This window comes from Maylandia zebra, linkage group LG2 (assembly GCF_041146795.1).
Source record: "Maylandia zebra isolate NMK-2024a linkage group LG2, Mzebra_GT3a, whole genome shotgun sequence".
Taxonomy (NCBI): Eukaryota; Metazoa; Chordata; class Actinopteri; order Cichliformes; family Cichlidae; genus Maylandia; species Maylandia zebra.
The window spans coordinates 11,547,342-11,570,745 of record NC_135168.1 but is presented as its reverse complement, the minus strand read 5'-3'; the positions used below and the strand labels follow the sequence as shown (position 1 = coordinate 11,570,745).

Sequence of the window (23,404 nt, the reverse complement as noted above, 5' to 3'; positions counted from 1 at the left end):
TGTCACCATGCCAACACAGACAGGAGGGATCTGATTGGCTGCTGCAGGTCGTGTGGTTATCCAGAGGCGAGCAGAGGGAAGCAGTTTCCCCCTGATGAGGTTTATCAGCAGCACATCCACTGAGGTGGACTTTCTAGGGTCAGTTAGGATTGTAGTTTTGTGGAAGTCCAGAGGAAGTCGACACTCATCCAGACCATCAAAGATGAACACAACCTGGAAGTCTTCAAAGCTGCAGATTCCTGCTTCTTTGGTTTCAGTAAAGAAGTGATGAACAAGTCCCACCAAGCTGAACTTTTCCTCTTTCAGCACATTCAGCTCTCTGAAAGTGAATGGAAATATGAACTGGATGTCCTGGTTGGCTTTGTCTTCAGCCCAGTCCAGGCTGTATTTCTGTGTTAAGACTGTTTTCCCAATGCCAGCCACTCCCTTTGTCAGCACTGTTCTGATTGGTTCGTCTCTTCCAGGTGAGGCTTTAAAGATGTCTTCTTGTCTGATGGTTGTTTCTGGTCTGTCTGGTTTCCTGGATGCTGTTTCAATCTGTCTGACCTCATGTTCATCATTGACCTCTGCAGTCCCTCCCTCTGTGATGTAGAGCTCTGTGTAGATCTGATTCAGGAGGGTTGGGTTTCCTGCTTTAGCGATGCCCTCAAACACACACTGGAACTTCTTCTTCAGGGTGGATTTAAGGTTACGATGACAAACTGGAGCTTGAAGTTCTGAATGAGAAGAAAAATAAACACTCAATTCCAAAAAGAACTAATCTTTAAAACATGTTGCTCCATCTTCCATCTCTGGAAAATGTTCATTTATCCAGCAGCTTAAATCTTTAGATAAATCCTCTTACGTCTCTGCAGACGGTCAGCCAGCTCCTCCTGCTTCATTCTCCTCAGGAAGTCCACTGTGATCTTCACAAATGCCTCTCTGCTGCTGCTCCTCTGACTCTCTAAGCATTCTGGGTAATCTGGACTCAGAACCTTCTGGATCTTCTTCAGCTCGTTCTTCACAAAAGTGATGATGTTGTCCTCCAGCAGCTGGAACAGAATATTTATGAATGAGCCAATCAGACTGAAATCATGGAGCCAAACATCAGATCCATGTTGGACACACTGACGATCCACTGGTCTACAAAGAGCAGCATGGAGATGACTGTGAACAGAACAGATGTAACAGTAGTTGTTGTACATGTACAGACCATAAATATGGAGTCCAGCTGTGTTTGATGCTGCTGGGCAGACTGACCACTGGGAACCTCTGAGCTCTGCTGCTCCACTCTGTGGAGGAACCATGAAGGATTAGATCAACACAGGATAAAGATCCAGGAGTTTCTGCTCAAATAACTTCATCTGAATCAAGTCTGTCAAGTTTTAAACTCTCAGATTGTGAACATATCAGTAATTTTCAGTCTGTTTTCATGGACGTCCTTTCAGTGGTGATGTCAGGGATGATTTTGAAGAAGCTCATCAAACTGAACCATCAGCAGATCACTGCTCCAAAACCAGAACATGATCCGAGGTCTCCCTCCACCACCAGAACACCAGCTTTACTAACGTGGTAGATCAGTGTAGTACAGATCAATAACTGATGAGTCATTTGATCAAAATCACTGAGTGCTTCACGTCTGACCCTCTGATGCTTCTGTAGACATTTTGCATATTTAATGAATGTCTGACAGTTTTACATTCATTCTATGAACACAGTGGAAATGTTGTGTTATAGTCTCCATGTTGTTTCCAGCATCATAAATTCTTCAGTTCAGAAAATTAGATTCTTTCTTCACAGCTGAAAAACAACAACATTTATTCTCTATTGAAATCTGCATCGTCCACTCCAAAGGTCACAATCTGAAGGTAACATCTGGTTTTGTTCCCTGTGGTTAACTCTGAGCATCAGTATGGTGGGATTTATCCACTACATCCACACCACTGTGGTTCAGTGTTGTCCTGATGGAGTAACAGCAGCCAGTATGATCCAGGCTTTAGCTGCTGGGTCTCTGTGTGACCTCTCAGACTGTTTAACAGATCAGACACAAAGAGAATCAGAGCAGCTCTGTTCTTTAAAGACAAACATGAACCCACTCAGGTCACACTTTCCCCACAGATATGAGCATCACTGTCCTCAAACAGCAAATGACCAAGTCGAACATTTGGATCTTTTCTCTTTCATTGTTTTCTTTTTAATGAATCTTTGTAACAATCTGAGGATGTTTCAGGTCATATTTATCCAGGAAACACAAACATGTAAAGGAGTCATCACAGCTCTCTGACCTCGTTGCTCCAGGTTCACCACTGAAGTCTGGGGGTGGAGTTTTGGACCGGTCACTCCTCACAGACGGACAGCTGGACCCTGCAGACTGTGACCTCTGACCTCTGCAGACACAAACATGATTGAAGCAGCTGTGATCACACAGACTGCAGATAATGCAGCTGTTTCCTGTCAGTAACATCCTCTTAGATTAGAGTTCAGCTTTTTACAGGAAAACTGGACAAAACTGATTTTTGTTACAAACTCATTTTCATTTCCTCTCAGCTCACAAACACAGTCAGACAATCAACCAGAGTCAACACTGATTATAATGTCAGTGCAGAATTATTTCTGTTACTCAGTGAGTTCAGCTCTCTGACCTCGTTGCTCCAGGTTCACCACTGAAGGCTGGATTTCGACCTTTGGACCGGTCACTCCTCACAGACGGACAGCTGGACCCTGCAGACTCTGCTCTGTCCTCCTCTTCCTCCATCATCATCTTCAGTCAGTCTGAGAGGTAAACCACAAACACTCAGTGAGTTCACATTAACAGGAGGAACTGAGTTACAGTCGCTGACCTCTGACCTGTCACGTGACCATGAAACCAGGTCAATATGTCTGTAGGTTCAGTCATCCAGGTCATGTGATCTAAGGAGCTTGGAGAGAAAAGAGACGTCTTTAAGTTTCTGGAAGACGTTTCATCAGAGAAGCTTCTTCAGCTGTAAAACCAAACGGTGGAGAGTCCCAGATATTTAAACCTGAGAGGGAAAGAAAGCATGTCGCTGACCCACCACTGATGTTATTTCAAGGAGGAAACTGAGAGCCTTTGCACCAGGAGCACAAACATCAGCTCCAGCAATGATCCACTGATGTGTTTTTATTCCATGTATGAATGTTGTTATTGACAGAGATGACGTTTGTGTGTCAGTGATGCAGTGACTGTTGTTGTTACCTGTACAGGCTGGTTAGACTCTATGAAACAGATCATACAGATCTCTGCATGTTAGAAGAGACTATTAAAGGTCATGAATGAGACAAAGGCAGGGAGGCGTCCTTTACAGCTAAACAGCAGAGTGAGAGAACAGCCAGCACCTCTACATTTATCACATTATACAGCACATGTATGATACTGACAGGGATGAGAAGAATTTAGTGATTCTGATCCCATCATTGATATTACTTATTGATTCTCAGTAGCTCTGCTCTGACAGTCACCACCATCACTGAGCAGCATATCAAAGACATTTGTGCACATTAACTGCATGTTGTGGCTCAAATGTTTGTGCATGTTGGAGGCATTTCCTCTTTGTTGTGATCAGTGTTGGTCATTACTCAAAACAGTCATTATTACACATATTACACAGAACACTTTGATTAAAAGTAATGGAGTACGTTACTTCATTACTCCTCATAACATTACTTTGATGTTAAAATGAACAAATGAGCATGTAACAACATAAAGCTGAGGTACAGCCCCACACACCAACACAGATCCTGATGAGGTCACGTGATGTTTCTCTGAGTGTTTATGAACACAAATCAAAGATGAAACAGCACAAAGACACTTCAAAGTGATTCTACTGTAGAAACATGAACAGGTAGAAACCTGCAGCCTGACTGCTCATCACTTTGTTACCTGTTCAAGTTCAGCAGCAGCAGCTCACTTTATCAATGTGAAAACAAAAATGTCAAAAACCATTGCTATTCTCTATAAAACAAAGCATGTCCTGAACAAAAAATCATTATACACACTTTATTGTACTCTGTTGCTTCCATATATGACTTACTGTCTGGAGATATGGGCTAATGGATATAAAACGAACACTCTTCATATTTTCAAGTTACAAAAAAGAGCTATAAGAATTATAAACCAATCAAACTATATAGAACCAACTAACATTTTGTTTATTAATCTGAATACCCTGAAATTTTATGATTTAGTTGAATATAAAATGGCACAGATAATGTATAAAGCACAAAATAACTTGCTTTGCCCCAGTACTCAGAAGCTGTTCAAAGTCAGAGAGAGTCAATATGACTTAAGGGGAAGAGATTTCTTTAAAAAAAACAAGATAAGGACAAATATAAAGCAGAGATGTGTTTCTGTTAGAGGAGGTAACCTGTGGAATAGTTCTGACAGGGATTTAAAAAGGTGTAGTTCATTTTCCTTGTTTAAAAACATGTTTAAGCTTATGTTGTTTAGCTTAGCGTTAGCATGCTGTGTGCTAGCTCAGCGTCAGAGCTCTGCAGGTGTCTCGTGTGTAAATATTAATCACAGTGACAGTAAAGGAGGTAAAGGGCTGTGACGTCATCACGTACGCTGCGTCCTCTGTGGGCTCTGAGTGAACTCAAAGTACAAACTACAAGTACACAAACGTAGCTCAGAGTGGCGGACACACTCGGCCTCGTTGGTCCAGCTGTGAGTCCGTTACCGTGAACTATGGAGCGGCAGATTTGTGCTGAACTAAGCTGCACACAGCTGATGTTAGCCAGGAAACATTACACACTGACTTTAATGGAGAGACCGGAAATACAAACACACACAGTTTGTTGTGTGAAGAAATCAAACACGAGCTGAACAAACAGTAAAGTTCCTAAAGACAAACTGTTAAAGGAGGAAACAAAGCAAACTTACAGTTTCTTCACACACCAACAACAAGCTCCACTCCACGAAGTTCAGGAAGTGACAGTAAACTTTGAGCAGGAAGGAAACACCCAAAGAGACGTTTGAGGACAATAAGGAGCATTGGGACACTGTGCTGCGTTCAGGTGCACCTGGGAAACTCCAAACCTCTGGCAGGCTGTGATTTATTTCTGCTGGTTTTCCTGTTTGAAGCACAAACATCCGTCATCAATTTGTTGTTGTTCTTCCTGCAGCGTTTAAATGTTTCAGCACTGAACTGATGTTTCTTCAAAGCTCATTTCAACCTGTTGAAGTCATGAATGAAAGTGCAGACTGAGAGTGGATCACATGATGTTTGAGGTGTGTCATGTGACATGTTCAGTATTGTCACACATGTCTAGATTGTCCCTGATATCATTACTGCTCAAACACTGATGATTATATTTGAAGAATTATTCCTGATGGCAGCAAAGTTTGAATGGAGCTCTCTGTCTGTGCTGATTTGTCGCCCTCTGGAGGTCAAAGCACAAACTGCATGATGTCACTGTAACCACCACAGTGACAGGAAGTGTTTTTATGACTGAAACACTGAAATGATGCTAACGGCTGTCGTTAGGCTCACTGACAGCAGTGCTGATGTGTTCATGTCAAACACTGGCTCAGGTCAGACTCCTTCATCCTTCTCCAGCGTGAGCCCGCCCTCAGACCCACAGGAGCTCTGACCTTTGACCTCCTGACCCTAACCATTTTAGTCTTGTTGCATCTTTAAATGCAAATCCATCCAAACTGTAGCCGAGCAAAAGAAGCTGGAAGCTGTTCTATGAATGATGTTGTTGAAGGAGCTTGGAAAGAAAAGCGTCTGGACTTCTTTAAGTTGCTTGAAGAGGGACATGGACGTCTTAACGCCCACTCACATCCTGGGACATTTGATCACAGGAAATCACATGATAGCGTGGGGCTAGATCTCACAATGGGTTCACCCAAAACCTTGGCTGATTGTGACCCACACCCGTTTTCACGGAGGAGGAGGAGTTTCACATCCTGAACATGTGACAGCCTGGTTTAAAGGGACCAAAAGTAACTGGACACCTGATTCAGTTCAGGTTTATTCATCCGCTCCAAACCACAGCAGCAGTCACCTCCAGGGAACCAGCTGATCCATGTAACTGGGGACAGACCACAGCCCAGAGCACTGGTTCATGATGTGTTTGTGGACTGTAGGTTGTTTGGATAGAGATGAGATGTACTCAGCAGTCTGTCTCTAATGTTTAATGAAATGTTCTGAAGATGATAATAACTTGTGATTTTCTTTTGAATGAATCTTTAATCGTGTTGTAGGGCCTCTGACTCTCATGAAGATTTTCACATCAATGTGCTTTTCACAAAGATATTAACAATGAAAATGACGTGCAGCCCTGAACTACTCATCCGTTAACTCAGCGGTTCCCAACCCCCGGGTCACGGACCGGTCCGTGAGTCGTTTGGTACCGGGCCGTGAGAGTCGAGGCTCGGTGTGAAATTGATGGTTGATAGGTTTGTAGCATAAACCTGTTCGCTGGATCGTTCAATCCAGCTACACAGCAAAGCAAGACACGAGTAGTTCTTTATGTTTCTCGTGCACGGGAGAGAACTGGACCAATGCCGTTCCTTCGCTTGACCACAGTTGCTCTCGTCCGTTCCCTCGTAACACTGCTCTTTTATTGAGGTTACATGAACATACATAGGTTCATTAACATACACGTGAACAAAGGTACCAGTCTGTATGTTATGTAGGTGTGTGTGTGTGTGTGTGTGTGTGTGTGTGTGTGTGTGTGGAGTCAGAGTGTGACCCCATAAACGACTTCCCTAAACCTGCTGGTCTGGAAGTCCAGCAGTTCATCTAAACAAAAGGCACTTAGACTAAAACAGACATCCTACCACAAAACAATAAGAAGGTAGCACCTCTCCCATGATCCCAGGACGTGGGTGTGAATGCCAGAACACTCTGGAGTCACACAAAGTCTTTAAAGACTACTATCATTACACAATTGGTTCTACACCTCTGAGCATATATGGTTAGATATTCCCCAATAACAATGACAATGATAAAATATAAATCCAACAATGGTTTTCAGGGTTTTTATCGTTAACTTCGTTTCCCTGGGTCTTTTCCCGTGTTGTAGTCGTGTGTCTTATTTTGAAAGAAATGTTTACGCGTTACCATAGCGACCAGAGAGCATTAAGGGTGCAGACAGGTGCATCCAACCAACATTTTATTTTCCCTTATTTGATTTATGGACCTAACTGTATGAACTGGACTTTGGCTGTAATGCTGCTCCTCTTCATCATTGCTGTGTTGCATTTCCATCATTCTGCTGCTGGATTCACTGCAGGCTTTAACAAACACTCCTTTGGGTCCAGGCCCAGCCACGTGTTTGTAAGCTGCTGTGCTCCTCACAAATAAAGCCTGAAGCAGCTCAGACTGTTAGAAGCAGCACTGAGCCCTGTTACAGTTATAGTGTTAGAGCAGCGGCTGCAGCCTACAGCATTTAAACTAGCTGACAGTAAACACATCAGTCCAGATGTTACCACATTACTTTGTGATGCTGAGAGTTAAAGGAGACTGGCTGATTAAAATCCCATTCCTTACATCACCGTCCTCTGCTCTGACTGCTTTCATTTAATCACAATCAGAATACTTTTTTGATCCCCAGGGGAAATTATTTAGGTTACAGTGCTGCAGCACAAACAGGAACAAAGACACAACACACTAAGTAAGAAATAGCACAATATACACAATATATACATGCATACATATGAGTCACTTATAAGTAACATGTGAGTGCTGGGGTCTATGACAGCATGCAGGTCTGTATTTATGTCCAGGCTGACATGAACAGCTAGTAGTTCAGGGTTCAACACTCAGGAAAGTGTGTGACCTTCCACACTGACAGAAGATGCTAAACATGACTTTAAACTGTTGTTTGTTAAAGCCTCACAGATCTGAGAGCAGGGCTCAGTGGGTACATGAGCCTTTATACATGAAGGCTTTCTGTTTCCAGGAGAGGAAACATGTGATCCAGCTGTGTTTGGTCACATGGATCTGCTCTGCATGGATCACCTGACTAAAACATGTTGTTATTATTGTTCTTACAGTCTTAAATCGGTACATCAGGCGGGTCACATGACACCCGGGGGTGACAGCAGCATCTTTCCTCTTTAGAAAGCTGCTCTCTGTCCCAGGAGCTGTTGTCACAGTAACAGCAGGAACAGGAAGTCACACGCTCTCTGCTCTGTGATTGGCTGCTTCTTATCTCAGCTTCCTGCAGAGGGTGGGGTCTGCTGATGACGCACAACAACAGAAGTGTGACTTTCACTTCCTGTTTATTGCTGTTGTTCTTAAAGCTCTCAGGCGATGCTGCAGCGCCCCCTGCTGACACAAACTCCTCCCTCTGTCTCAGAGGTCACAGGTCAGCCTGCTGCAGAGGGTCTGCCTGTTCATGGTATTCCTGAGACAGAGCCGAGGCTCAGCGTCAACGCTGGTTTCTGATTGGGTCAGCATGTGCAGGTGACATGGTGTTGGTGTCACCACTACAGACAGCTCAGGTTCAACTGGCTCTTCTTTGATTTGCTTCTATAGCACAAAGGTTGACACCAGTCTGGTCCAGTTAGCATCTGAATCCATAAACGTGTGAGCTCGTCCCACCAGAGGACGTCAGCATCATGGGGATAATGTCTACAGCAGGAAAACACAGGGACAGTTGGGTTTGCTGCACATCTGGAACACACAGTTAGCTCAGATATGTTCATGTCGCTAACACCAATACAGTGACTGAGTGCTCTATAGCAGCTAATGCTAACAACTGTAACACTGCTGTTTGTCATGGTTTTCAGACCAAATGATAACAAAACGTTGGGAAAAGTGAAATATTGGAACATGAAATAATAAATTATTACATTTAAACAACAATAATACAGCTAAATTTCCCCTGTTGGCTCATAAGCTGCTCACCTGGATGCTACATCAGTGCAGTCCTCTCTGAACATTAGATAATCAACACACACACACTTATTGTTGAGAGGCTGACTTCACTAAACTCACAGAAACTCTTAAGAAGCTCCTCAAATGATGACTTTGGAGTTTTGTGTTACTGTCAGTGTATAAAAGCTAGAAAAGGAAGAAAAGCAGGAGAAATGATCAAAGTGCTGCTGTGTGCAGGAAGAACTACAACATGTTAGTGAGAAACACAAACAGGGTGTGAAACACACTCCAGAGGAAACGCTGTGTGCAGGCTGTCTGTGACTTCCTGTATCTCTGCCACAGACTGGGACAGACACCAGTGAAACCAGTCACTGTGGTCATGTGCTTGTAGCCAGCAGCCTGTGATGTGAGGCTGCTTGAGTCAGTCGTCTGCTTCCACCATGTAAACCTTGGTGTCTCCTACATGCACAGATGTTTCCTACAGACTGTGCTGCTCCAGCTGTCACACAGATGTTGAATCAGCAACATCTGCTGTCACGTCCTCCCTGGTCCCACAGATAACAGGCTGCATACAAGAGGCTCACCTCTGCTACCTGCTGCTCCACTCCCCATCGCTGTTTTGGCCACGCCTCCCGTTGGTCAGCAGGTAAAGGTGAAGCCTGGGACATGGAAGCCTTTACAGCAGAGCTTCATGGGCCTGACAGCAGCAGGCTGAGGAGAGAAAGGTGACAGAGTTCGCTGTTACAAACAGTTTTTCAGCTTTGATCTAAAAGAGCTTCTTTCCTGTTAAAGCAGCTGAGAGTGAGCACATGTTCTCCCCCTGAGGTTCTCATGACAGAGGAAGAACTCACAGCTGAGGAGGACCAGGATCTCCATCCACTCACAGTCCCTGCAAACAAAACCACCATTTGAACTTTAACATTTGTTGTCAGTTCTTGTGTCACTCAGCACATCTCAGCTGTTCCTCTGAGTTTCTTCTGAAAGTCTTCCTGTGATTGGCTGTTCACAGACACATGACTACATGAATCAGCTCCACATGTTCTCAGCAGCAACATCTGGGCAGCTGTGACAGGTTAAAGACAACATGTTTCTAAGTGCAATTAGAAGAAGAAGCCAGTAAAGACGCGTCTGTGATGCAAAGCAACAGAAGAGCAACGTGAGCCACAGTAAGTGATGGAGGATGAACTGGTCCTGTCTCTGTTGGTGGGCTCGTATACTGGCAGGAAGGAAGCTTCTCTGGGATTTCTCCCTCAGCACCAGTGAAGCCTCTGTTTCTGTCACTATTGTCTCTTTGAACTGTGATTATTTTGTGCTTTCACAGCATTTTCCTGTTTCATGGTGTTTTAGAAGCAGCAGTGTGTGTGAGCTCTCAGGGCCACCGTCCATCCTGTATACTTGTTGTTTGTAGTGTCACCAGTGCAGTGATGACCACAGGGTGGCGCTGTGCTGCATCACAGGCAGCCTGCGCTGGGCCTGTTCCATATAACATATATATCAGATGATGATATGAAACATCGTTTGTTTCATGGTGTAAAATATGTTACATGGTTGTGATGCTCACTGTAGTGTCTGTATTAAAGTTCTCTCTTTCTCTTATATTTAATATAACCACACTACGGACGCTCGTTAGCAACAACGCCGGCAAAACCATCGCGTGGCTCCGCCGTCCGCTTCTTTATTGTCCACATAAACCTTTCACAATAAAGCTCAAGATCCTATTGAGACTTTTCAAAATAAAAGGAATCACATGAAAGAGCATGCAGAGAGTTTAGGGATGAAAAGCCAAAAAGAGCCGTCAGGGGCTAAAACATGAATGTTACAACAGGCTTTTCCCCGCAGCACGCCGTGTGATAAATACTCACAAAGACTCACAAACGTGTCGTTTCATGCGTCGGTCAAACACTCGACACCCAGCTGGAAACACTTCAGGGAAGTTCATCTGCCCGAGATTCAGAAAATCGCCATAAACGCTCCATATTCACCTTTACATGGAATATAAAGGGAAAAGAAGAAACACAGTGCTGTGTCAGCGTTAGACATATAGATATATCCTTGCTTTTAATACATTTGAAGGTGGGTGGGAGAGGTGCTTCTCCGCGTAGTCTACGGTCTCTTTGGGATCGCTAAAGCTTTTCCTCACATCACCATGGGTCACTAACAGCTTTGCAGGGTATAGCAGTCTGTACCTGACGCCGGTCATCCCACGTAGTCTTCCTCTCATATTTGCAAATGCGGCTCTGCGTTTCCAACAGAGGGAGGGAAATCTGGGAGGATGTTTATTTTAAAAACCCTTATACATCAGGTTCTTGTTCTCTGCAGCTTTCAGCAGAATTTCCTCACCAATGTGGTAGTAGTGCAATCTCAAGATGATGGGCCGAGGAAGATGACTTTGTTTGGGACGCTGGCGATTCGCTCTATGTGCTCGATCGATGAGTGGCTTCTCCTCGAGAGATAGCGCCTCCGCCAACAGGTGTGAACCAACTCAGTCATCTTGGGTCCCTCTGTGCCTTCTGGTATTCCTGCAGTTCTTAAATTATTCCTCCTGGAGTGCCTCAAGAGCTCCACATCTCTCATCTAACTTCTTTACCTCCGCAGACAAACGCTCCACAGTGGCCTGGAGAGTGGCGATGGTGTCAGAGTGGTTCGAGGCACAGTCCTGCAGTTCAGTCAAAGTGTTATCATGCCTGGCCACGTCGCTTTTTATGTCCGAAATTGAGGGCTGGATGCTCTGGTTCAAGGATGATATCTCGCCTCCTATGGTGGTAGAAATCTCTAATATGCAAGTGTCCAGTGCTAGTTAGTTAGTTCTAGTTCTAGTGGTTAGTGGGGCTTTATTTGATGATTCTAGTGTGTGTTACATTGTTGTCATATTGTTGAGTCGCAGAGCTGTACAGTGTTACAGTTTCTGTAGAGTCTGGTATAAGGAACTCAGATCCCTCTGTGAATAATGTTCACTGAAACTGATCTGTAGTTAATGAACTAGTCAGGATTTACACTAGAGAACGTTTCTGCCATTACATGGCCTGTATTTGTAGAGCGCTTTACTCGTCCCTAAGGACCCCAAAGTGCTTTACACATCCAGTCATCCACCCATCACACACTCACACAAGTTCAGTTTTTCATTGATTATGGTCCCAAGATATTTATATGATTGTACTTGCTCTATTTTCTGACCTTTAATTAAAGTGACTCCGTGCCCATTTTGTTGTTTCCTAAAATCAACAACCATGTCTTTTGTTTTAGATATGTTCAGCTGGAGATAAGACTCCTCCCACCACTGAACAAAGTCATCAATGACTGGGCCGTGGTTAGTTTCACCCTCTTTCAGTAAGCTGACAATAACAGAGTCATCTGCATATTTAATAATGACCCTGTTTTCATGTCTGCCCTGACACATGTTTGTATAGAGAGTGAATAATAAGGGCGATAGGACGCAGCCTTGAGGAGAACCTGTGGAGGAGAACACTGGGTCAGACAGAACCCCATTTATTCTCACTCTTTGTGACCTGTCAGTTAGAAAATCTAAAATCCAGCCCAGCAGGTTTTTCCTGATTTCAAACTGTTCTAAAAGTCTTTTAATTAAAATATGGGGCTGTGTTGTATTAAAAGCCGAAGAAAAATCAATGAAAAGAAGTCTTGCAAAAGTCCCTTTACTCTCTACATGTTTAAGAATCAGATTTAGTAAAGTCAAAAGTGCGTCCTCCACTCCTCTGTTGGGCCTGTATGCAAACTGCATTGGATCCAGCTGACCTTCAGTCTCTTCATAATCACATTTCTGAGGATTTTTTCAAAGACTTTCATGACAACTGAAGTGAGGCAACAGGCCTGAAGTCGTTTAGATTTAGGGACAGGAACCACGACTGCTTCTTTGCAAAGAGAGGGCACATGTTGTGTTTGCAAGGATTTGTTAAAAATAACCTGAAATATAGGACTGAGTTCATCAGCACAAGGTTTAATTAGGCGGCCACTAATATTATCAGGACCTGGCTCTTGTTCACATTGACTGTATGAAAGGCCTTTTTAACATCGCTGAGTTCAATGATAAAGTGCTGAGTATCTCTCAGTTTCTGTTTCAGTTCCCAAATATCCTCGCTGAAATCAGAAGAACTAAAACGAGCATAAAACATGTTTAAAGCATTTGAAAATCTCTGTCTGAATTAAAACATCTAAAATGACCTGACTGCTGCTCTGGGGATTTTGAAACCCTGCTATGGTTTTCATACAAGTCCAGGCAGACCCAAAAGTTTTTGCAGCAAATTTGCTTTCAAGAAGGTTTTTGTCTGTTTTGCTTTCAAGATCTCGATTTTCATTTCCTTGGTAGCTGTCTGAAAATCGGTAACAGCCCCTCTTTAAAGGCCTGTCTCTTTTTCCTTAAACAGGATTTGACACTTTTAGTGACCCATGGCTTATTGTTAGCGTAAATTTTAACACGCTTACGGGGTGTAATCATGTCTTTACAAAATACTGCACAGGAGCTAGTAACATCCACCAAAGCATCGAGATCATCTCCACAAGACTGAAGACGGGGCTGTACGAAGTCACTTTATCTCTACAGGACTGTAAGCTGTCGTCTGTGAGGCGTGAGCGTGTTTGTTTGAACACAGTTCACGGTGGAGAACAGCTGCTGACATAATGTGGATCCCAAGATCCATAACTGGCCTACCTGGGGCTGAAAGTCTCCATAAATGCAGGCGTTTCGGCGGCTACACCGGCTTCCACGAGTGTGACGCTTATTTTGAGAAAATAATAGAATATAAATGTATTTTTATATTTCAATATCACAATAATCTTCCAATGTAGAACTACAAGTTAAAAAAGAAGTAACATAAATCAAATCCACTTCAGCTAAATACTTCTCATTTATTTCCATCTTACATGCTGTGACTGCAGCCATTCCCACATCTCTGTGAATGGGACTCATGGACATGGATCAGTGGTTGTTGATCAATGGTCCTGAGAATCTGCATAATTAAGATGAAGGAACGGAGCTCCCAGCCCATCGTTCCTGCAGCTGCTTTCAGTCTTTATGCAAATGTCCTGTTTGTAAGACTGAAACCTGCAGCTGAGACTGAAGACGTCACCTGATGATGACGACACGTTTCTCCCACAAAACGCTGCGTCCAGATGAACAGAAGCAACAGACTCACTTTCCTGGATGATTGAGATGCATCAAGACTTCATTGTGTGTTACTTCTCATTCAGCACAGACACATTATTCCTGTTAGGTCATGTCAGCTGTCACTCAGTACAAGCACAACTGTGAACAACACAAACTTCTCTTCAATGTGTCACAGAAACACTAAGTGTGAGAGCCTGTATGACACACAGGACAGACTGTAAGCTCTGCTGGCTGCACAGCACTTTGTAGCAGTTTTCCAACATGTCCTCCACCCGTGATGTCAGTGGTGGGACCCCAGTCACAGCACTCAGCACCACCTCCTTTAAATGGATTTTATAGCAGTTCCTCCCGTTACTCGGTGCAACGCTTCTTAAATGTGTTTTTGCAGGATAAAACACAGCAGGTGGTGTAGAGAGGACGTCAGCTGACGGAGCAGAGGGAGGCAGACTGTGGATAAATGACAGAGTGAGAGGAGAGCAACCATGACAGAAGCACAGGTGTGGCAGATAGAAGTGGCTTTATAGACACTTATTGTCAGTCCTCGTGCATGCTGTGGAAATAAGTGTCTGTGTCATGAGGTGACATGTGAGCTTATCTTTGGTCAATAAAGCTGAACGACCAGTTTTCACTTTGCTTGTTACGCTTGTTTAGTGACGTCTGGGTTTCTGTGGAGCCCGAATTTTGATGAGTTCTGGTGAAATCATCTGAGATCATCTGAGCATCGGTGAAGAGTCAGCAGAGAAAGTGTGGGACAGAAGTTTGCTTTGGACACATGGACTGAAATCAAAAAGTAACAAACAGGATTTCCAATGGACAGTATGGAGAAGTGAAAGTACACAAAGGCTGTGCTGGAACACGTGTGTTACACTTTTTGACAGCTGAGAACAAAACACAATATTTTGCATCATCTCTGCAGTGTCTCTTCTTTCCTCTGCTGTTGTGCTTTTAGCTCCAAACTGTTTCAAATGGTTTGTCAGCAAGCTGACCTCTGACCTCTGCAGTACTAACTCCTGACCCGTACAAAGAGCGGGCGTTTCTGACCTTTGACCTGCAGCTGTATGTCTCTCAGTCTCAGTTCTTCTCTCCGTCACTGATGGTGTCATGAATCGCCGTGCGGCAGGCAGGAGTAGGACCCAAAATGCAGGACTCACAGGCACGAGGGAATGAACTCAAAACTCAGCTTTATTCGCTGGCAGAACAAATATACAAACTAAACTAAACTGGGAAACCACAAACTAAGAACTCACAGAGAGACACAGGGAGATCCACACACGGCATGAGGGACGACGTCACGCTGAACAGAGGGAGACGCAGACAGAAATACACAGAGGGTTAACGAGGGGAGTGGGAACACACGGGGAACACAGGTGACACTGATAGCCATAACGAGACAGGGCGGGGTGAACTGAACACTGACGGGAGAGGTGAAACAGGGAGCACAGAGGTTCAGACAGGAGGAGAGAGAGCACGAGTAGAACACCAACATAACAGGCAGGGGAGACACGGAATAAACACGAAAGGGGACGAGGGCTCATAAATACATAGAGGGGCACACAGGGAGACATGAAGGGCAAGGGATCAAAACTAGAAGCCATAGAATAAATCACACAAGTACAATAATACGAAAATCACAAAGAACTAAAAACGCTGGGTCAGGAGACCCAGGACCGTGACAGTACCCCCCCCTCAAGGGCTGGCTCCAGACAGCCCAAACACAGAAAAACAAAACCAAACAGAAAACAACCCAGGGCGGGCGGCGGGGGCCCAGGACGGAGGGCTCGGAACAGAAAACAAAGAGCACAGAAAACACCGGAGCCCAAGAAAACAACCCAAAACACAGAGCAGTTCAGGGGGCCGACCGTGCGGAAGGCAACGGCGGAGACGCGGAAACAGTTCAGGAGGCCGACCGTGCGCAAGGCAACGGCGGCGACGCGGAAACAGTTCAGGAGGCCGGCCGTGCGCAAGGCAACGGCGGCGACGCGGAAACAGTTCAGGAGGCCGGCCGTGCGCAAGGCAACGGCGGCGGCGAAGGAGACGACGGAGCAGTTCAGGAGGCCGACCGCGCGGAAGGCAGCGGCGGCCCTCCAGTCCCAGGCGTGCCGGCCATGGCCCGGTGGGCGCAGGACCAGACGAGGCAGCTGATGAGGATGCTGGACCAGACGAGGCAGCTGATGAGGATGCTGGACCAGACGAGGCAGCTGATGAGGATGCTGCGGCAGACGAAGGCTCTGAAGAGGAGGCTGCGGCAGACGAAGGCTCTGAAGAGGAGGCTGCGGCAGACGAAGGCTCTGAAGAGGAGGCTGCGGCAGACGAAGGCTCTGAAGAGGAGGCTGCGGCAGACGAAGGCTCTGAAGAGGAGGCTGCGGCAGACGAAGGCTCTGAAGAGGAGGCTGCGGCAGACGAAGGCTCTGAAGAGGAGGCTGCGGCAGACGAAGGCTCTGAAGAGGAGGCTGCGGCAGACGAAGGCTCTGAAGAGGAGGCTGCGGCAGACGAAGGCTCTGAAGAGGAGGCTGCGGCAGACGAAGGCTCTGAAGAGGAGGCTGCGGCAGACGAAGGCTCTGAAGAGGAGGCTGCGGCAGACGAAGGCTCTGAAGAGGAGGCTGCGGCAGACGAAGGCTCTGAAGAGGAGGCTGCGGCAGACGAAGGCTCTGAAGAGGCTGCAGCAGACGAAGACTCTGAAGAGGCTGCAGCAGACGAAGACTCGGAGGCCGGGCCAGGCGAGATTGCAGAGGCTGAGGCCGGGCCAGGCGAGATTGCAGAGGCTGAGGCCGGGCCAGGCGAGATTGCAGAGGCTGAGGCCGGGCCAGGCGAGATTGCAGAGGCTGAGGCCGGGCCAGGCGAGATTGCAGAGGCTGAGGCCGGGCCAGGCGAGATTGCAGAGGCTGAGGCCGGGCCAGGCGAGATTGCAGAGGCTGAGGCCGGGCCAGGCGAGATTGCAGAGGCTGAGGCCGGGCCAGGCGAGGTTGCAGAGGCTGAGGCCGGGCCAGGCGAGGTTGCAGAGGCTGAGGCCGGGCCAGGCGAGGTTGCAGAGGCTGAGGCCGGGCCAGGCGAGGTTGCAGAGGCTGAGGCCGGGCCAGGCGAGGTTGCAGAGGCTGAGGCCGGGCCAGGCGAGGTTGCAGAGGCTGAGGCCGGGCCAGGCGAGGTTGCAGAGGCTGAGGCCGGGCCAGGCGTAGCAGAAGCACAGGCGGATGTAGCCGGGCCAGGTGATGACGAGGCGGTCGCAGATGGCGGCTGGACAGGCTCCTCGGGCCCTCCAGCTGATGCGGCGTGAGGCTGAACGGGCCCCTCGGACCCTCCAGCGAAGACAGGAGGCTGAACGGGCCCCTCGGACCCTCCAGCGGAGACAGGAGGCTGAACGGGCCCCTCGGACCCTCCAGCGGAGACAGGAGGCTGAACGGGCCTCTCGGACCCTCCAGCGGAGACAGGGAGGTGCTGGCCGGGCTCACTGGAACCCCCAGCGGACGAGGTAGATGGCGGCGTGGGAGCCGCGGAGTCCTGGATGAGCTCATCCGAGCTTCCAGCAGGAGCTGAAGTAGAGCCAGAGAGGATTGGGACCCCGGGCTCAATGTTAAGCTGGCTAGAAAACCGCACTGCTACGGGGAACTGGGCCAAAGGTTCAGGTGCGAGCTGAGCTGCTGGACACACGGGGACCTGAGCTGCTGGACACACGGGGACCTGAGCTGCTGGACACACGGGGACCTGAGCTGCTGGACACACGGGGACCTGAGCTGCTAACGGTGGAGAAGTAAATGACTGCACAGGGGACTGAACTGATGTCTGTAGTAACGGTGGTGGTGAGGGTGGAGTAGGTGGTGGAGTTAATGACTTCACAGGGGAATGAACTAGAGGTAGTGACGGTTGTGGTGCTGGTGGTTGAGTGGGTGACTGTGCTAAAGGAGGCTGCACTGGGGACACCGGAGACTGCACTGGGGACACCGGAGACTGCACTGGGGACACCGGAGACTGCACTGGGGACACTGGAGACTGCACTGGGGACACTGGAGACTGCACTGGGGACACTGGAGACTGCACTGATGGTTGTAGTGGAGGTGTAACGGGGGAAGGAGTGGCTGAAGTGGCTGTGGGTCGGACGGCTAGTGGCTCAGCTACAGGGTATGGCAACGGCAGGGCTATGGGTTGAATGACTGGCTGAGTAGCGGCCTGAGTGGCTGGGTGTAGTGACGGTTGTGGTGGAAGAGAAACAGGTGGCAGTGTGGATGATGGAGCTAAGGGCGACTGAGTGGCAGACCGAACTGATGACTGAAGCGATGGTAGAGGTGAAAATGGAGCTTGTGGTGGAGTTAATGGCTGAGCTAACGGGGACACAGGAGACTGAACTGAGGGTGGCTGCGAGGGAGCTAACGGAGCTGTGAAGGACTGCGAGGGAGCTAACGGAGCTGTGAAGGGCTGCGAGGGAGCTAACGGAGCTGTGAAGGGCTGCGAGGGAGCTAACGGAGCTGTGAAGGGCTGCGAGGGAGCTGGCTGAGCTGGGACGGGCTGCGAGGGAGCTGGCTGAGCTGGGACGGGCTGCGAGGGAGCTGGCTGAGCTGGGACGGGCTGCGAGGGAGCTGGCTGAGCTGGGACGGGCTGCGAGGGAGCTAACTGAGCTGGGACGGGCTGCGAGGGAGCCGACTGAGCTTCTGGTAGCACAACAGGTGAATTAGAAGGCTGAATGTCCGGCTGTGGGGTGGCGCGTCGGCGGCGTGAATGCCGTTTCTTTTTCCCCGCAGATGGCTCCAAAGGGCCGGGAAAAACCACATCCGGCCGGTGAAACTGACGCGGCTGCTCCAGGGTGGCTGTTGTCTGTTGCTGCTGGGCCAAGTCTGATATTTCCCGAGTTCGCGCCGCCTCCCGGGCGTTATTCAAATTGGCCAATAGGTCCAAACATCCACTGACCTGGCGGAGATGAGAATTTCCTTTGAGGATTGCTTCGATAGCATTTATCCCCACAATCTTGGCCCTTGTATTGGAAGTGTGAGTTATCCACTCGACTAGGCGTTGGACACGTATCAGATCGCTCTCCCCGGGTAAGTCTGCTGGGTCCATATCTGGTGACGTCGTACTGTCAGGGCGCGGCTGTGTGGCAGGCAGGAGGAGGACCCAAACGCAAAACTCACAGACACGGGGATGAACTCAAAATCACAGCTTTAATGCTGGAATGGCAGAACATAGGAAATACAAAACTAAACTGGGAAAAGTAAACTAACATACGCAGAGAGACACAGGGAGATCCACACACGGCATGAGGGACGACGTCACGCTGAACAGAGGGAGACGCAGACAGAAATACACAGAGGGTTAACGAGGGGAGTGGGAACACACGGGGAACACAGGTGACACTGATAGCCATAACGAGACAGGGCGGGGTGAACTGAACACTGACGGGAGAGGTGAAACAGGGAGCACAGAGGTTCAGACAGGAGGAGAGAGAGCACGAGTAGAACACCAACATAACAGGCAGGGGAGACACGGAATAAACACGAAAGGGGACGAGGGCTCATAAATACATAGAGGGGCACACAGGGAGACATGAAGGGCAAGGGATCAAAACTAGAAGCCATAGAATAAATCACACAAGTACAATAATACGAAAATCACAAAGAACTAAAAACGCTGGGTCAGGAGACCCAGGACCGTGACAGATGGAGCAGGTGTAGTTGCTGCTGACAGTCAGTCGTTTGTTTTCTCAGAGTGAGGCTGAAGTCTGAACTGTTCAGAGCATCAGGTCTCATCAACGTGCGCTGCTGTAACGCCGCTTTGTCCTCTGAGATCACCAGGTATGAAACCTGAGTGCTGACAGAGCAGCATGTTCCCCCTCATTCACCTCCACCACCACAGCCAAGGCATGCTGGGAAACTGAGGACACACAGACGGAGAACTGAAGTGTCTGCTGTGTGTTCATCTCAGAGTCCTCACAGGTGACACATTAGCTCCAGAACACCAAGCCAGGTGTTTGAAGCCTGACAGGGATTCTTCCCATCCAGAGGGAGGATTTAGCTGCACAACAATGAACATTAGTGTGTAGTTTAGAAACACAGACTGTGCCTGCACTGCATCTAGTGAAGAAAAGTGTTACTGCGAGAGAACCAGGCTCCTTTAAAGCAGCTGATATTAAGGTTGAAAAATCAACAATAAGCTGATGTAATCAACGTTTCACAAAATGGTCAGCAGCTAAAATCTGGAGCCGTTCTTTGGTGGTAATTAACAGTTTGTTCTTGTTAGCTAATTATGTAATTAAAGGTAGCAGCAGAAGCCTTGTGTTGAAAGCCCATTCACTCACACATTCACACAGTATGTGTGTGTCTGTGTTACACTGTGGACATCCCTTCTGTTGGAGCGCCATCTTGTGGCAGGTTTAAGAAATGTTCTTCTTGTAAATCCAAACTGATGCACCTCCATAGCAGACTGTGGAGGCTTTCAGTGACATGAAGACTTGATTTATACTGTCATATTCTCCTGTTACACAAAGCACAGCACGCTGAACATGGATGAACTGAAACTCCCAGCATCTGACTGAGGAAAAGCACAAATCATTCTCACACTGACTCCTGCTTGATTTTAGATTTGCTTTCAAATCCTCACACTTTCATATGAAGCACTAAATGGGCTCCAGACTGTTTATCTCAGCTTCCTGTCAAACACACTGCTGCTCACACCGAGGCTCAGTTTACTCCTCCAGCCTGGCTTAACCTGCTGTCTGTTAAAAACAGTCCCACACTCCTCTGTTTAATCCTTCTGATCAGACTCTTTGATTTTGTATTGTTTTTACCTGAAGTTGTGTTTTTGACATGGTTCTGTCTGTGAAATAAAGCTCACACACACACTGCTACAGTCCTTCATACACTTAGAAACGAAGCTGCTCCTTTCCTCAGTGCTGACACATAAAGAAGAGTTGCTTTTATATCCAACACGTCTCTGTTCCAGAAAACAGCTTCAGCAGCCTCTGAGTCTGAACTTGGAGTTGGTTATAAGCCACAGGCCTGTGTGCACAGCAATGAGGAAATATAATGCAGTAAGTGAAACATGGATGTGTGGAACAGATTATCCCAAAGGTTGATTCTGTTCATCTGGACGTTCTCAGTGAAACATTTGGTCTCTCGGTCAGGTGACTCCTTTAGTCTCAGCTGACTGCAGCTTTCCAAACCTTTGTCACTGGATCACTCACTTCATCTCCAACGTGTCCCTGACACAGACAGCTGGAGCCGTTACAGCAAAATCATTGATCATCGTTTTTAGAACATTAGCTGGTGTTGGTGGGCAGGCTAGCAGTGCTAATTGTTAGCACTAGTTCTGCTGCTCTCCCTTTGTCTCTGTTATTGTTGGTCTTTAGTGAACAATAGAAAGTGTCTTCATGAGACTGTTGCCTAATGTTCAAATGTAGATAACACCACCTGCACCAACCTGTTACACAGCACAACCCTCTGGTGTAGCTTTGGCTGGAGCACATATTGGCAGCTCCAGTGACATCACCACTCCATGGTGACATCATCTCTACAGACTGTGGCTGTTACATATCCTCACCTGGTAATAATAAGACTGTCCTCAGCTGCACACAGCTCCAAGATGAACAAACTGAAGTAAATACAAATTAGAGTTACCATAGATTGAAATCTTGTAATCAGAGCTAATTCTTAGTGAAACTCTCACAACATCATATCATGATCCTGGGTTAGTGTCTCGGTCTCAGATCACAACATCAGCACAGGCTTGGCTTGGGTGAGGTATTGAGTGGTTCTTGTCCATGACAGCTGCAGGTACAGTGCCATCAGCCATGCTGCACCACATGTCTGCCCAGGAACATTAGTGTGGCTGAGTCTCATGTAAACATTGTGCTAAAGTGGTGGGAAAGTGGCTGCAAGCTGGCTGCACTGTGTCCAATACTCTCAGTATGATATCCACAAACCTCTGAGTGTCACAGAGTGGGCCTGTGCTCAGCTCACTGTGCCCCATTCAATTCTACTTGCATAGTTTTACAAGTAAAATTAAAAGTTGCTCAATGATAAGTTATTGTAGTAACAACTAAGTCCATGGTCATTATTTGTTAATAGTAGCTTAAAGCTTCTGCACCAATCATGGAGCACCAGGTTTAGAGCATGTGGATCTACAAAAGTAAGTCCCAGTAAGATGGGCTGAGCCTTACATACTAGAAGAAACATGTCATTCCCAGCAGATGAAGCGCCCTTTAAAGCAGGATCTCACTTTAAACCTAAAGAACTTGCTATGAGCATGCAGTGCATTCATGGTTATTATTCATACGATTGTGGGGAGCTAATAAAGTGCAACTATCACATTACATTTTATTATTAAATTGTTGTTAACAATCCCTTCACTTCTGCTTATCTAATTCATGGTTGCAGGATGGCTGACAGCTTCCATTAGGCAGGAGGTAATGTCCATTCTGGCCACAGTGCAACCCACAATGTGTAACTGACACTATTATATTGCATTATGTCACATTGTTACATCTTTTTAATAAATGATGACAGTCAGCTGAATTTGCTGCCCCCTTGGTGGAGGACATCAGGATCAGCAGCTCCATCACAAACACCACAGAAGAAGAACAACACTGGATCAGATTATCTGGACGTGTTTGACAGGGACAGTGTTCATGTTCATGGACATCAGGACAAAAACAGACGATGGAAACCTGCCAGATTTGAGCTAAACTGCTCGTTTCCATGTGTAGTCCCTGGGAGGTCACATGACCAACAAAGACACACAAGCTGTGTCCCAAAACGTCGGCTGCATCCTCCGGAGGCCGCATTTGAAGGCCGATGACGTCACAGCCAGGCGACGACGGCTGTCCCGATTCCTCGACTCCTTCAAATGCGTCCTTCATTCCCCCGAGTTTGAAGGATGGGTCGGGTGTGTCCTTCGTGGCCCACCATATCCCAGAATTCATAGCGCGGCCCGGCCAAATTTCAGCTGCCAACAATGGCGGCCGCTACTAAGTTTTAAAATTTAACGAGGGAGCACTACTTACTTACAATGAATTCCTTACACTATATAATTTTCCCGTCAGTGTTGGGGAATTCTCAATGGTGCTTGGTGCCATACCCTCAGGGACTTTAATGTTATATAAAAACACTGACAGCTCAATATCTGCCTCAGTCACTCTCCCTGATCCAGCTGAGTCAGCAGTGGGAAAAATCTGCTTTTCACAGGAACTTGGTAACAGCAATAAGAGAATACGTAGTTTATTCCAAGAAGATATCATGTCTCTCCCATATATAGAATATCTTACTGGAACCGACATGTTCCAGATATCACCTGGAAGACAGTCTGGATGATCCCATAAATATCTAATTGTGAACAAGGTGAAGGAAATCTCATATAAAATTCTTCATAAATGTGACCCAGCCAGTCACTATATGGTAACATTTAAAAGAGACATAAATACTAATTGAACTTTCTGTGGGGATCATCCAGAAACTGTGGCACATCTCTTTTGGTTCCTCTA

General features: G+C 46.9%; 1 long non-coding RNA gene across 1 annotated transcript; it reads right to left on the bottom strand.

The window, feature by feature from the left end:
- Window positions 1-2,276: 2,276 nt before the first annotated feature.
- On the bottom strand, window positions 2,277-3,909 carry LOC143420801 (uncharacterized). The gene is made up of 3 exons (XR_013100539.1): window positions 3,878-3,909; window positions 2,622-2,751; window positions 2,277-2,366 (listed from the first exon to the last, which is right to left on the bottom strand). It is a non-coding gene; the product is annotated as an uncharacterized LOC143420801 (long non-coding RNA).
- Window positions 3,910-23,404: the final 19,495 nt, after the last annotated feature.